General features: G+C 36.9%; 1 non-coding gene across 1 annotated transcript; it reads right to left on the reverse strand.

Annotated features, from left to right (window-relative positions):
• Nucleotides 1–13,869: 13,869 nt before the first annotated feature.
• On the reverse strand, nucleotides 13,870–13,975 carry LOC132501456 (U6 spliceosomal RNA). Its single transcript, XR_009534239.1, has one exon. It is a non-coding gene; the product is annotated as a U6 spliceosomal RNA (small nuclear RNA).
• Between the last annotated feature and the right edge of the window lie 1,583 nt (nucleotides 13,976–15,558).

Genomic DNA, 15,558 nt, shown 5'->3' on the forward strand with positions numbered 1-15,558 from the left:
AATATTGATTCTTCCAATCCAAGAACATGGTATATCTCTCCATCTGTTGGTATCATCTTTATTTTCTTTCATCAGTGTCTTACAGTTTTCTGCATACAGGTCTTTTGTCTCCCTAGGTAGGTTTATTCCAGGTATTTTATTCTTTTTGTTGCAGTGGTAAATGGGAGTGTTGCCTTAATTTCTCTTTCAGATTTTTCATCATTAATGTATAGGAATGCAAGAGATTTCTGTGCATTAATTTTGTATCCTGCAACTTTACCAAATTCATTGATTAACTCTAGTAATTTTCTGGTGGCATCTTTAGGATTCTCTATGTATAGTATCATGTCATCTGCAAACAGTGACAGTTTTACTTCTTCTTTTCCGATTTGGATTCCTTTTATTTCTTTTTCTTCTCTAATTGCTGTGGCTAGGACTTCCAAAACTGTACTGAATAATAGTGGGGAGAGTGGACCTCCTTGTCTTGTTCCTGATCTTAGAGGAAATGCTTTCAGTTTTTCACCATTGAGAATGATGTTTGCTGTGGGTTTGTCGTATATGCCCTTTATTATATTGAGGTAGGTTCCCCCTATGCCCAGTTTCTGGAGAGTTTTTAATCATAAATGGGTGTTGAATTTTTTCAAAAGCTTTTTCTGCATCTATTGCAATGATCATATGGTGTTTCTTCTTGTATTTGTTAATATGGTGTATCACATTGCTTGATTTGTGTATATTGAAGATTCCTTGCATCCCTGGGATAAATCCCACTTGATCATGGTGTATGATCCTTTTAATGTTTTGTCAGATTCTGTTTGCTAGTATGTTGTTCAGGATTTTTGCGTCTATGTTCATCACTGATATTGGTCAGTAATTTTCTTTTTTTGTAGTATCTTTGTCTGGTTTTGGTATCAGGGTGATGGTGGCCTCATAGAATGAGTTTGGAAGTGTTCCTTCCTCTGCAAATTTTGGAAGAGTTTGAGAAGGATGGGTGTTAGCTCTTCTCTAAAGGTTTGATAGAATTCACCTGTGAAGTCCTCTGGTCCTGGACTTTTGTTTTTTGGAAGATTTTTAGTCACAGTTTCAATTTCGTTACTTGTCATTGGTCTGTTCATATTTTCTATTTCTTCCTGGTTCAGTCTTGGAAGGTTATACCTTTCTAAGAATTTGTCCATTTCTTCCAGGTTGTCCATTTTATTGGCATAGAGTTGCTTGTCGTAGTCTCTTAGGATGCTTTGTATTTCTGCGGTGTCTGTTTTAACTTCTCCTTTTTCATTTCTAATTTTATTGACTTGAGTCCTCTCCCTCTTTTTCATGATGAGTCTGGCTAATGGTTTATCAATTTTGTTTATCTTCTCAAAGAACCAGCTTTTAGTTTTATTGATCCTTGCTCTTGTTTTCTTTGTTTCTATTTCATTTAGTTCTGCTCTGATCTTTATGATTTCTTTTCTTCTGCTAACTTTGGGTTTTGTTTGTTCTTCTTTCTCTAGTTCCTTTAGGTGTAAGGTTAGATTGTTTATTTGAGATTTTTCTTGTTTCTTGTGGTAGGCTTGTATTGCTATAAACTTCCCCCTTAGAACTGCTTTTGCTGCATCCCATAGGTTTTGGATCATCGTGTTTTCATTGTCATTTGTCTCTAGGTATTTTTTGATTTCTTCTTTGATTTATTCAGTGATCTCTTGGTTATTTAGTAATGTATTGTTTAATCTCCATGTGTTTGCGTTTTTTACATTTTTTTCCCTGTAATTGATTTCTAATCTCATAGCGTTATGGTCAGAAAAGATGCTTGATATGACTTCAGTTTTCTTAAATTTACAGAGGCTTGGGTTGTGACCCAAGATATGATCTATCCTGAAGAATGTTCCATGCACACTTGAGAAGAAAGTGTAATCCGCTGTTTTTGGATGGAATGTCCTATAAATATCAGTTAAATCTATCTGGTCTATGGTGTCATTTAAAGCCTGTGTTTCCTTACTAATTTTCTGTTTGGATGATCTGTCCATTGGTGTAAGTGAGGTATTACAGCCCCCCACTGTAATTGTGTTACTGTATTGTGTTACTGTCGATTTCCTCTTTAATAGCTGTTAGCAGTTGCCTTATGTATTGAGGTGTTACTATGTTGGGTGCATATATATTTATAATTGTTATATCTTCTTCTTGGATCGATCCCTTGATCATTATGTAGTGTCCTTCCTTGTCTCCTGTAACATTCTTTATTTTAAAGTCGATTTTATCTGATATGAGTATTGCTACTCCAGCTTTCTTTTGATTTCCATTTGCATGGAATATCTTTTTCCATCCCCTTACTCTCAGTCTGTATGTGTCCCTAGGTCTGAAGTGGGTCTCTTGTAGACAACATATATGTGGGTCTTGTTTTTGTATCCATTCAGCGAGCCTATGTCTTTTGTTTGGAACATTTAATCCATTCACGTTTAAGGTAATTATCGATATGTAGGCTCCTATGACCATTTTCTTAATTGGTTTGGGTTTGTTTTTGTAGGTCCTTTTCTTCTCTTGTGTTTCTCACTTAGAGAAGTTCCTTTAGCATTTGTTGTAGAGCTGGTTTGGTGGTGCTGAATTCTCTTAGCTTTTGCTTGTCTGTAAAGCTTTTGATTTCTCCATCGAATCTGAATGAGATCCTTGCCAGGTAGAGTAATCTTGGTTGTAGGTTCTTCCCTTTCATCACTTTAAATATATCATGCCACTCCCTTCTGGCTTGTAGAGTTTCTGCTGAAAAATCAGCTGTTAACCTTTTGGGAGTACCCTTGTATGTTATTTGTCATTTTCCCTTGCCGCTTTCAATAATTTTTCTTTGTCTTTCATTTTTGCCAATTTGATTACTCTGTGTCTTGGCATGTTTCTCCTTGGGTATATCCTGTATGGGACTCTCTGTGCTTCCTGGACTTGGGTGGCTATTTCCTTTCCCATGTTAAGGAATTTTTCTACTATAATCTCTTCAAATATTTTCTCGGCTCCTTTCTCTCTCTATTCTCCTTCTGGGACCCCTATAATGCGAATGTTGTTGTGTTTAATGTTGTCCCAGTGATCTCTTAGGCTGTCTTCATTTCTTTCATTCTTTTTTCTTTATTCTGTTCCAGAGCAGTGAATTCCACCATTCTGTCTTCCAGGTCACTTATCCGTTCTTCTGCCTCAGTTATTCTGCTATTGATTCCTTGTAGTGTAGTTTTCATTTCAGTTATTGTATTGTTCATCTCTGTTTGTTTGTTCTTTAATTCTTCTAGGTCTTTGTTAAACATTTCTTGCATCTTCTTGATCTTTGCCTCCATTCTTTTTCCCTGGTCCTGGATCATCTTCACTATCATTATTCTGAATTCTTTTTCTGGAAGGTTGCCTATCTCCACTTCATTTAGTTGTTTTTCTGGGATTTTATCTTGTTCCTTCATCTGGTACACAGGCCTCTGTCTTTTCATCTTGTCTATCTTTCTGTGAATGTGGTTTTTGTTCCACAGGCTGCAGGATTGTAGTTCTTCTTGCTTCTGCTGTCTGCTCTCTGGTGGGACCTGTGCAGTTTTAAATCAGAGAAAAAGAAGCCAGGGAGGAGGAAAAGTTTTGTTGTTGTTGTTTTGTCTGTTTGTTTGTTGGCCGTTTTTAAAGAAAACTAGTAATAATAATAACAGTACTTTAAATTGTCACCTAATTTGTGTCAGGCACTGTGATAGGTACTTTTCACCTATATTTTTCCAATTACTGAATACCATTTTATAGATGAGAAAATGAAAAACATAGAGTTTAAGTCAACTGGAAGGATCACTCAGCTTTTAAGAGGCAGAGCAGAGCCATCCCACATGATGTGAATTCAGTTTCAGTGCTGCCCCGTGGTGTCTGAAGTGCCCGACAGTGCTGGCATGAGATGACCCATCAGAAAGTTCTTAGAGAATGGTAGGTGATGTCTAAGAGCCTAGACAGAATATAAAAAGACTTCCAGGGATTTCTAACACGGGCCCATGAATTTATTATGACAAAGGAATCAAGCCCTCTCTCTGGAGGCTTCTCTTCTGTGTTAACATGTAGTTACACATGATTTGATTTTTGTATCAGGAATGAATTGGTCTTAAAAGTAAACAAGCTTACTTTCTTTTATAAGGTTAAAAAAATGATATAGTCCTTTTGTCTTTTAAATTAAGAAAAACTGAGAAACAAATTAAGAACTCTGCTGATGTCAAGAGATTACCTCAAATACTTGAACACATGCATTCCCCTGCATTTTTTTTTCTTTCGTTTGTCCTGTTTCATATTTATTTTGAATTTTTTCAAGTTGTTTGGGGATCCTTTGGGAAAGTCAGTGGTATGTATGTGGATTTATGTTGTATATACTGGTATATGCTGGCTGGTTCTTCTCTCTGGAGAGATCTGAAGGATGGGTTGGCTTTCAACAGGAACACGTGCTGGTGCAAAGGACATTCCAGGAGAGTTTAGACAAAGTATCTTGTACCACAGGGGAGTGTTGATACTTCTGGCTGGAGAAGAGTAAATATGGTCTTCATCCATGGTCCATATGACACATGCAGGGAATAGGAGAGTTGGGGGTTGGGTGGAGGCAAGTCTGAGGACCATGAATGCCAGACTGAGAAACCTGAACCAGAGAAGCTTTCATAATGGATGTCCAGTCAGTCAGCTCTGTAGATAATTGACACTTCTCATTCCCTTCGTAAAACTTCTTTGCTGATGCTTCCTTTGCCTGAACTTGGGAGACAGCTGCCTCTCTCCACAGCTCCCAGCACTGCTGCCTCCACCATATGAGTTCAGGGCTTACCAAGAATTAGTTACCTTTGCTCCTGAGCCTGTTGGTGCCTTCTTTATTTGTACCTGGAATAACATAATTTAATTCAATGCTATGTAACCTGATGAAATAAGAATGTGGGGTGGGGGGGACTTCCCTGGTGGCAAAGTGGTTAAGAATCCACCTGCCAATGCAGAGGACATAGGTTTGAATCCTGGTCTGGGAAGATCCCACATGCTGGGGAGCAACTAAGCCCATGCACCACAACTACTGGATCCTGCGTGCCACAACTACTGGATCCTGCGTGCCACAACTACTGAAGCCCGCACACCTAGAGCCCATGCTCTGCAGCAAGAGAAGCCACAGCAATGAGACGCCCATGCACCATAACAAAGAGTAGCCCCCACTCACTGCAACTGGAGAAAGCCTACACACAGCAACGAAGACCCAACACAGCCAAAAATAAATAAATAAATAAATAAATATATTTATTTATTTATTTATTTATTTATTTAAAAGAATGTGAGGGGGAATGATGGGCAGATAATTTCTATGACAGATAAGTAGAATGCTTTGGAAAGAATTGATTAAAGTGAGGACCTAAAAATATTGATGTTAAATTAGCTGTAGGGGAGAAAGTTATTTTAAAAACTGGAGAAAATATATAAAACTCCAGAAGGATTCTGGGCTCAGATTGCCTCAGAGATGTCTTTCAGATCTTGTTCTACTTTAAAGAAACTGCAACTTCAGATCATAAGATGATGCATCTGACTGTGATGTAGGTAAGGAGGCCCCTCTGGACTCCACCAGAGGCCCCCTGCTCAAGATGAGACCCTCACTCCATATCACATGTGGCTGCCCATGTTTCATGTTAAATTTAAAATATTAGGATGCGTTTACAGCATTTTCCTCATTTTAATTGATTTCTTCAATGGATCACTTAGGTATGGGTCAATAGGGAACAACTGGAGATTTTGAAGCAAGGAAGTGACATATTCAACCCAACTACAGTGGAATTTGTTGCATTTAATAAGCATTTTAATCTGCCTCTCAAACATGAAGCATTTCAGTACACTTACATTAAAAATACTTGACTTGATATCAAGGTACAAATGCAATATGATGTCGTGGGTCTGACTAATGGGTTCAAGTCCTGGCTTTACCACCTACCAGTGGTAAAAATAGACTCTACCTGAGAGGAATGAGATATACGTGAACACTATTATTATTAAAGAAAGGTCAGGATGGCTACCTCTGCTGGCTACAGAGTGGGCTGAGATTAGAGATACCAATCCAGACACTCAAGAGTATAGGATAGTTTGCTTAATGTAGGAAGATAAGGATTTTTGTGAATTTGTACTACACCTTTCTAAAATAGTATCAGAAATAATTTCTCTTATTTCTAAAATATCTACAAAGTGAACACAAAACCCTAAGACAACCAGTTTGTCATCTTGCTGCTTCGTTATATGCCAAGCGAGCCAATTGTCAACTCCTCTATCTTCATGTATAAGGGTGATCTAGTCAATTGGGAATCTCCTCTGTGACAAATGAAGTCTCAGCCTTCCCTCAGCTCCTTATACTGGGGTCAGTTTTCTGTCTAGTACTGTTTAGATACAACATGTGCTACATAAACTTCAGCACAGAAAAAAACGGTTTAATAAGTCAAAAGCAGTTACTATAATCTTCCATTGACCAAAGATCATACTGTAAATAAAAAGCAAAAGTTTTCCACTGAGCTACAGCTTTTTACAAGGCAGACTGACTATCAGATATGTCTTTAGTAAAGATAAAGAATACAAATGATACTCTATCAAAATACTGATTTTTCTGAAGACTCAATCTTGATACAATTCTTCGAGACTCAGAAAAAAATTTTTTTACTGTTAATGTGTATATGTATTCATGTGCATAGCCAGAATAAAAGACATGCAAAATTCAGAATTCTTCACGCCCTTGAGAAGATGTTCTAAGTCATACTTCGCAGCTTTCATGGTTAAAATGCCTTTTGTGAATGTCCCTGGGCTGTGTGGATGCCCATCACATTCAATCATGGTAGTTCTTACCAAGTTTCACAGTGCATAGTAATGAGGAATTTAAAAGGAAAGAAGCAGCAGAGAAGGAAGGAAGGAAGGGAGAGAAAGAGAGAGATTCATTGCCCATTGTTACCATAAGTGAAAAGGAAGAGAAACTGTAGGTGGGGTTAGTCTTTCTGGGACATTCCTGCATACAAACAGTCCCCCAGATATCAGCAGCTCCCTTTGGGCACCTCTCCTTCCCTCTGGTTCCCTGCTAGCTGCAGCTCGGCACTAGGAAAGCCCCAGCAGAGGGAGGGCAGAAAAGGTGTGAGGCAGCAGGCTTTTCCATTTCCCCTCTTGGGCTCTGTTTTTCCACCTTACAGTTTGCCCTGATTCAGAACGAAAAGGTGAGAACCTACTGAGGGATATAGCACCAGCCCCTTTCCCTACTGTGACCAGATCACACAACAGCCAAGCCTTGACACCAAGATGTCCATGAAACCAAGGCCCAACCATTCAAGACAGACTGGTTTTACCTCCTGGTCCAGTTTTGCTCCATGAATGTTAGACTGTCCCAAAGGGAAGAGTTTGGAGCAGTTGTTGAGCAAGCTTCCTGGGAGCCGCAGAGGCGCTGGATTTTGTACTGCACACTCGAAGCCTGTCCTCCACTTGCCCTGCCCCCTGTCTCCTTAGCCACTGATGATGATTCAGGCCTTGTTTTTCTTTTACTCATCAGCACCCAAATCCATGGGGTTGTGATGGGTTAGCTGCCTTTCTCATAATATGACACCGGTTGGCCATGGGGCTGCAGAGGCAAAATGAATGATGGTTAAAAATATTCATCTCCCCGCCTCCCTTGGTATGTATGATGCTGTCCTTTAAACCATATAAATATAGAAGAATCTCTCCAATTTGTAAAGCCTTGAAGAGAAAAACTTGAGTTTGAAACTTTCCTTAATTATGCCAGCATTTAACAGTAATCTTTGTAGTATGGCAATCTCACATCACTTCCTAGTATATTCATTGACTTTCTTTTTTACATCTAGAGAAAAATATGTTTAAACTTTAATTAAACTTTCTTTAATAATCAGGGCTTAGCAAAAATATATATGCAGTCTAAAAATCTAGAATCAGGGCTTCCCTGGTGGCGTGGTGGTTGAGAGTCCGCCTGCTGATGCAGGGGACACGGGTTCGTGCCCCGGTCCGGGAAGATCCCACATGTCACGGAGCGGCTGGGCCCATGAGCCATGGTCGCTGAGCCTGCGCCTCCGGAGCCTGTGCTCCGCAGTGGGAGAGGCCACAACAGTGAGAGGCCCGCGTACCGCAGAAAACAAAAACAAAAAAACAAAACAAAAAATCTAGAATCACTCAATGCATTTACTGCTTGTAGAGGTTTTGTTTTTTTATTTTTTAATTTATCTTGGTAACCTTTTTTTTTAAATTGAAGTAGAGTTGATTTACAATGTTGCATTAGCTTCAGGTACAGCAAATTGATTCAGTTATACATATATATACATCTATATCTATATCTATATCTATATCTATCTATCTATATATATATATATATATATAGTTCTTCAGATTTTTTTCCCTTATAGGTTATTACGAAGTATAGAGTATAGTTCCCTGTGCTATACAGTAGGTCCCTGTTGGTTATCTATTTTATATATAGTAGTGTGTATATGTTAATACCAAACTCCTAATTTATCCCTCCCCCACCTTCCCACTTTGGTAACTGTAAGTTTGTTTTCTATGTCTGTGGGTCTATTTCTGTTTTGTATATAGTTCATTTGTATCATTTTTAAAATTCTAAATATAAGTGATATCATAAGATTAAAAGATATAAGCAGAGAACAATGTTATTTGAATTAATGTTACTTTCTGCAGTTGTCTGAAATTGCTACTCATAGGTCGATAGGAATCCTTTATTTTAAAGTATTAGGGACTTCCCTGGTAACACAGTGGTTAAGAATCCACCTGCCAATGCAGGGGACACGGGTTCAAGCCCTGATCCGGGAAGATCCCACATGCCACAGTGCAACTAAGCCCATGAGCCACAATTACTGAGCCTGCGCTCTAGAGCTCACAAGCCACAACTACTGAGCCCGTGTACCACAACTACTGAAGCCCGTGTGCCTAGAGTCCTTGCTCCACAACAAAGAGTAACCTCTGTTGTCCACAACTAGAGAAAGCCCGCACACACAGCAACGAAGACCCAAAGCAGCCCAAAATAAATAAAGTATTAAAGTTTTGTGGGCTAAGTGGGAAGAACAGACACTTCTCCCTCACTCCTGCTATTTCCTTCCATTTTCAGAGGCTCCATTCCCATTGGCACTGCTGGCCTCTCATCCCTTTACTCATTTGTCCCAGGAGAGGAGGTGGGCTTTGGGGAAGATTGTTTGCAAAAGTGGTCACAATAATTCCTCCCTCTCCAGGCCCTTTATAAAGTGATTTAGCCACTTCTCCCACCAAGAGGCAGGATTAATTTCCCACCCCTTCAATCTGGGCTGCATTTATGATTTCCTTTCACCAACAGAATACAGTGCAAGTGGTGGTTTGTAGCTTCTGAACTTCTTTGCCTCCAGTGGCCTTGCAGCTTCTGCACTGGTCCCTGTGAATGCTGCCGCTGCATAACCCAGACTAGACTTCTCGACAATGAGAGAACACATGAGAAAAAGGCCCAACCAACAGCTGAAACCAACCACCAGCTATGTAAGAGAGCTCACCTGCAGATGACTGCAGCTATGTGTGACCTAGACAAAACCAGCAGGAAGACCTCCCACTGGGTCCAGTGCAAATTGATGACCCACAGTATTATTTATTTATTTATTTATTATTTATTTTTTGCGGTACGCGGGCCTCTCACTGTTGTGGCCTCTCCTGTTGCGGAGCACAGGTTCCGGACGCGCAGGCTCAGCGGCCATGGCTCACGGGCCCAGCCGCTCCGCGGCATGTGGGATCTTCCCAGACTGGGGCATGAACCTGTGTCCCCTGCATCGGCAGGTGGACTCTCAACCACTGCGCCACCAGGGAAGCCCCCACAGTATTTTTTTATTGAGATATAATTTCCATATAACATTGTGTAAGTTTAAAGTGTACAATGTGTTGATTTGATTCATTTATATATTACAATATGATTAGCACCATAGCTTAAGCTAACACCTTTATCATGGCATATAATTATCATTTCACTTCTTGTGGTGAGAACACTTAAGATGGAGTCTCTTAACAATGAAGTGTATTATACAGTACAGTTGACTATAGTCACTATGCTGTGCATTATCTCTCCACAACTTATTCATCTGCTAGTTGCAAGTTTGTACCCTTTAACACATCTGCCCAGTTCACCCACCTCCCCCAGTCCCTGGTAACCACCATTCTATTCTGTTTCTACAAATTCTTCTTTTTTAGATTCCATTGTAAGTGGTATCATGCAATATTTGTCTTTCTCTGTCTGGCTTATCTCACTTAGTGTAATGCCCTCAAAAGTCCATCCATGTTGTGGTAAATGGCAGGATTTTCTTCTTTCTCATGGCTGAGTAATATTCCGTTGGGATATTTTATATATATATATATAAAACAGCTTCTATAACCATATATATATATATAAGGAAATATTTTCTATATATATAAAAATATATTTTCTATATATATAGAACTTATTTAGCCATTCATCCATTGACAGACACTTAGGTTGTTCCCATATCTTGACTATTGTGAATAATGCTACAATAAACATGGAAGTGCACATGTCTTTTCAACATCCTGTTTTCATTTCCTTCAAGTATATATCCAGAACTGAGATTCCTGGATCACACGTTAGTTGTATTTCTAAATTTTTGAGGAACCTCCACACTGTTTTCCATAGCAGCTCAACCAATTTACATTCCCACAAACAATGCACAAGTGTTCCCTTTCTCCACATCCTTGCAAACACTTGTTATCTCTTGTCTTTTTGATGACAGCCATCCTAACAGGTGTGAGGTGATATCTTATTGTGGTTTTGATTTGCATTTCCCTAATGATTAGTGACACTGAGCATCTTTTCATGTACCTGTTGCCTATTTGAATATCTTCTTTGGAAAAATATCTGTTCACTTCCTCTGCCCATCTTTAATCAGTTTATTTGTTGTTGGTATTAAGTTCTATGAGTTCTTTATATATTGTTGATATTAACCCCTTATCCAATATGTGGTTTGCAAATATTTTTTCCCATTCCATAGTTTGCCTTTTCATTTTTTTGATTGTTTATTTCTCTGTGCAAAAGATTTTTAGTTGGACATAGTTCCACTTGTCGATTTTTTTCTTTTGTTGCTTGAGCTTTTGGTGTCATATCCCATCCAAAAAATCATTGTCAAGACCAGTGTCAAAGAGTTTCTTCTCTATGTTTTTTTCCAGGACTTTTATGGTATGAGGCCTTATGTTTAAGTCTTTAATTCATTTCAAGTTAATTTTTGTGAGTGATATAAGGGTCCAATTTCATTCTTCTGCCTGTGGTTATCCAGGTTTCCCAACACCATTTACTGAAGAAAATATCCTTTCCTTTTTGTCAGGATTGCTTTGACTATTCAGGGTCTATTTTTGTTCCATACAAATTTTAGAATTGTTTTTGCTATTGCTGTGAAAAATGTTACTGGATTTCTGATAGGTATTGCATTGAATCCATAGATGGCTTAGAATAGCATGGACACTTTAACAATATTAATTTTATCGATGAACATGAAATAGCTTTCCATTTGTGTCTTCTTCAATTTCTTTCATCAAAGTCTTGTAGTTTTCATTGTACAGATCTTTCACTTCCTTGGTTAAACTTATTCCTAATTATTTTATTGTTTTTGATACTGTTGTGGCTGGGATAGTTTTACTTCTTTTTCAGATATTTCATTGTTAGTGTATGGAAACAACTGATTTCTGTACGTTGATTTTTTAAATTTTTTGTTTTATATTGGAGCACAGTTGATTAACAATGTTGTGTTAGTTTCAGGTGTACAGCAAAGTGATTCAGTTATACATATACATGTATCTATGCTTTTCAAATTCTTTGTTATTACAGAATATTGAGCATATATGTTGATTTTTATCCTGCAACTTTACTGAATTCATTGATTAGTTCCAACAGTTTTTTTGGTTGAGTCTTTAGAATTTTCTACATAAGACCATATCATTTGCAAATAATGACAATTTTATTTCTTCCTTCCCTAATTGGATACCTTTTATTTCTATACCTTACCTAATTACTCTAGCTAGGACTTCCAGTACTATGTTAAATCGGAGCAGTGAGAGTGGGCACCCTGATCTTGTATCTGATCTTAGAGGAAAAGCTTTCAGCCCTTCACCATTGAGTATAATGTTAGCTGTGGGTTGTCAGTATGGCCTTCATTATGTGGAGGTATGTTCCTTCTACACCCAATTTGTTGATGGTTTCTCTCATGAAAGGGTATTGTATTTTGTCAAGTGCATTTTCTGTGTCTATTGAGATGATCATATGATTTTTGTCTTTCGTGCTATTAATGTGGTGTATAACATTTATTGATTTGCATTATGTTGACCCATTCTTGCATCCCGGGGATAAACCCCATTTGGTTATGGTGTATGATCCTTTTAATGTGTTGTTGGATTCAGTTTGCTAATATTTTTTTGAGAATTCTTGCATTTATCAGGGATACTGTTCTATAGTTTCCTTTTCTTGTAGTGTCCTTATCTGGCTTTGGTATCAGGGTAATGCTGGCTTCATGAAATAAAGCAAGTTGAAAATGTCCCCTTCTCTTCAATTTTTTGGGAGAATTTGAGAATAATTGGTATTAATTCTTCTTTAAATATTTAGTAGAATTCACCAGTGAAGTCATCTGGCTTTTCTGTGTTCGAAGGTTTTTGATTACTGATTCAATCTCACTCATTATTGGTCTGTTAAGATTTTTTATTTCTTCCAGATTCAGTCTTTTTTTTTTTCTTTTCCATAATGGTTTATTACAAGATATTAAATATAGCTCCTTTTGCTATACAGTAGGACCTTGTTGTTTATCCATTCTAATATATAATAGTTTGCCTCTGCTAATCCCAAACTCCCAATCCATTCCTCCTCCACCCCCCTCCCCCTTGACAGCCATAGGTCTGTTTTCTATGTCTGTGAGTCTGTTCCATATTCAGTTTTGGTAGGATGTATGCTTCTAAAAATTTATCCATTTCTTCTAGCTTATCCAGTTTGTTGGTCTATAATTGCTTATGGTAATCTCTTACAATGCTATGTATTTCTGTAATATCATTTGTAATGTCTCCTCTTTAGTTTCTGATTTTATTTGAGTCTTTTCTCTTTTTTCTTAGTCTAGCTAAAAGTTTATCTTTTTGAAAAACCAGCTCTTAGTTTCATTGATCTTTTCTATTGTTTTTCAGGTCTATGTTTCATTTATTTCTGCTCTGATCTTTGTTATTTCCTTCCTTCTGCTAACTTTGGTCTTCATTCTTTTTTCTTTAATTCTTTGAGGTGTAAAGTCAGGTTGCTTATTTGAGATTTTTCTATTTTCTTAATATATGCATTTATTGCTGTAAACTTGCCTTTCAGAACTGTTTTTGCAGCATCCCAAATGTTTTGGTGTGCTGTGTTTCCATTTTCATTTGTTTTGAGATATTGTTTGATTTCCCTTTTATGTTTGTTCTTTGACCCACTCATTGTTCAGGAGTATGTTGTTTAGTTTCCACATGCTTGTAAAATTTCCAACTTTCCTCTTATTGTTGATTTCAAGTTATACCATTGTGGTTGGAAAATATACTTGGTATGATTTCAATCTTTTAAAATTTACTAAGATTTGCTTTGTGGCCTATCATATGATCTATCCTGGAGAATGTTCTGTGTGCACTTGAGAAGAATGAGTGTTCTGCTGCTGATGGATGGAATGCTCTATAAATGTCTGTTAGATCCATTTAATGTAGGGTTCAAATCCAATATTTCCTCGTTGATTTTCTGTCTGGATGATCTATCCATTGCTGAAAGTGGGGTATTCAAGTCCCCTACTATTATTGTATTACTGTCTATTTCTCTTTCCAGATCTATTACTATTTGCTGAATATATTTAGGTGCTCTCTGTTGGGTGTATATGTATTTAAAATTATTATATCTTCTTGAAAAATTGACCCCTTAAAAATATGAAATACTTCATGAATTTGCATGTCATCTTTGCTCAGGGCCATGCTAATCTTCTCTGTATTGTTTAAATTTTAGTATATGTGATGCTGAAGCAACAACAACTCATGGTATTATGAACATTTAAAATTGTTGTTGTTCTAAATTACTAAGGTTTTTTTTAATTTATTTTTTTAAATTGAAGTGTAGCTGATTTTCAATATTGTGTTAGTTTCAGTTGTACAGCAAAGTGATTCAGTTATATATATTTTTTTCATATTATTTTCCATTATAGATTATTATAAGATATTGAATATAGTTCCCTGTGTTATATAATAAATGCTTGTTGCTTATCTATTTTATGTATAGGAGTTAACAGATAATTCCAGACTCCTAATTTATCCCTCCCCTACTCCCTTCCCCTTTTGGTAACATAGTTTATTTCCTATGTCTGTGAGTCTGTTTCTGTTTTGTATATAGATTCATCTGTGTTATTTTTTAGATTCCACACATAAGTGATATTACATAATATTTGTTTTTCTCTGTCTCACTTGCTTCACTTAGTGTGATATTCTCTAGGTTGCTGCAGATGGCAATATTTCAAACGTTTTTATGGCTGAGTAATATTCCATTTATATATATATAATATTCCATTATATATAATATAACATATATTATATATAATATAATATAATGGAATATTATATACATAATTATATATATACACACATACATACATACACACACATACATACACACACCTTCTTAAACATGTCTGTCGTTGGGCACTTGGGTTGTTTCTATGTCTTAGCTATTGTAAATAGTGCTGCTATGAACATTGGAGTGCGTGTATCTTTTCAAATTAGAATTTTCAAGTGGTTTTTATTATAGATAATTGATAAATCCTTAATCTGATTGAAGAATCTAGAAAAAGATGTTGAGGGTGCATAGCCCAACTCCTTCCTGTCATTCTCCTTTTGGGAGGAAGCATCCCACTGAGAATCCATGTTCTCTTTCTGCCATCCAGACCATAAATTGTACAGGGTGGATATGCACTGATGGATACTTTTTCCAAATGCTAGAGGACCAGAAGTTAAAGTCAATACTTGGCTGAAATCAAGGTCAAAACCAAGTATTGCCATAAGAGAAAGAACTAGAAATCAATAATAAATCTGAAAAATAATTTTAAAATATAGATTTACTATAATAATTTTAGTAGTCACAAATTAAAATTTGATTAGTGAAATTAAAATGTGTTTTAAATATTTTTTCTAACAATGTATTCCATTCCCTTTCTCTTCACATTCTTTATTATGTCAAAATCGAAAATAATTTATCCAGACTTTGAACTTTTTCCTCCACATGAAAGCTTAAGGTGGCAAAATGATAATTTAATTCATCCTCACAAGATGTGAAAAATTCTCAAATAGGACTTTTTATTGAAGACACATAGCATCTTTGTACGGGATTTGGCCTTGACATTTTCTGTTACTCATTTCTATGTGAATTAAGTTTCCCTGACTATCAGAAGGATATTTTGTTCTAACAACCCCTGTTGTTTCTGTGTGTTGTTGAGTATATATTTTTTTAATTTAAAAATAATTTTTCTGAGTTTTTCTTCCTCTATTCATCTGCCCCACTTTTATCTGGGCCTGCTCTTTCCTTCATCTCTTTTGTTCCTTTCTGCTCAATTTTGATTCATCTCT

Source organism: Mesoplodon densirostris, chromosome 1 (assembly GCF_025265405.1).
Source record: "Mesoplodon densirostris isolate mMesDen1 chromosome 1, mMesDen1 primary haplotype, whole genome shotgun sequence".
Taxonomy (NCBI): Eukaryota; Metazoa; Chordata; class Mammalia; order Artiodactyla; family Ziphiidae; genus Mesoplodon; species Mesoplodon densirostris.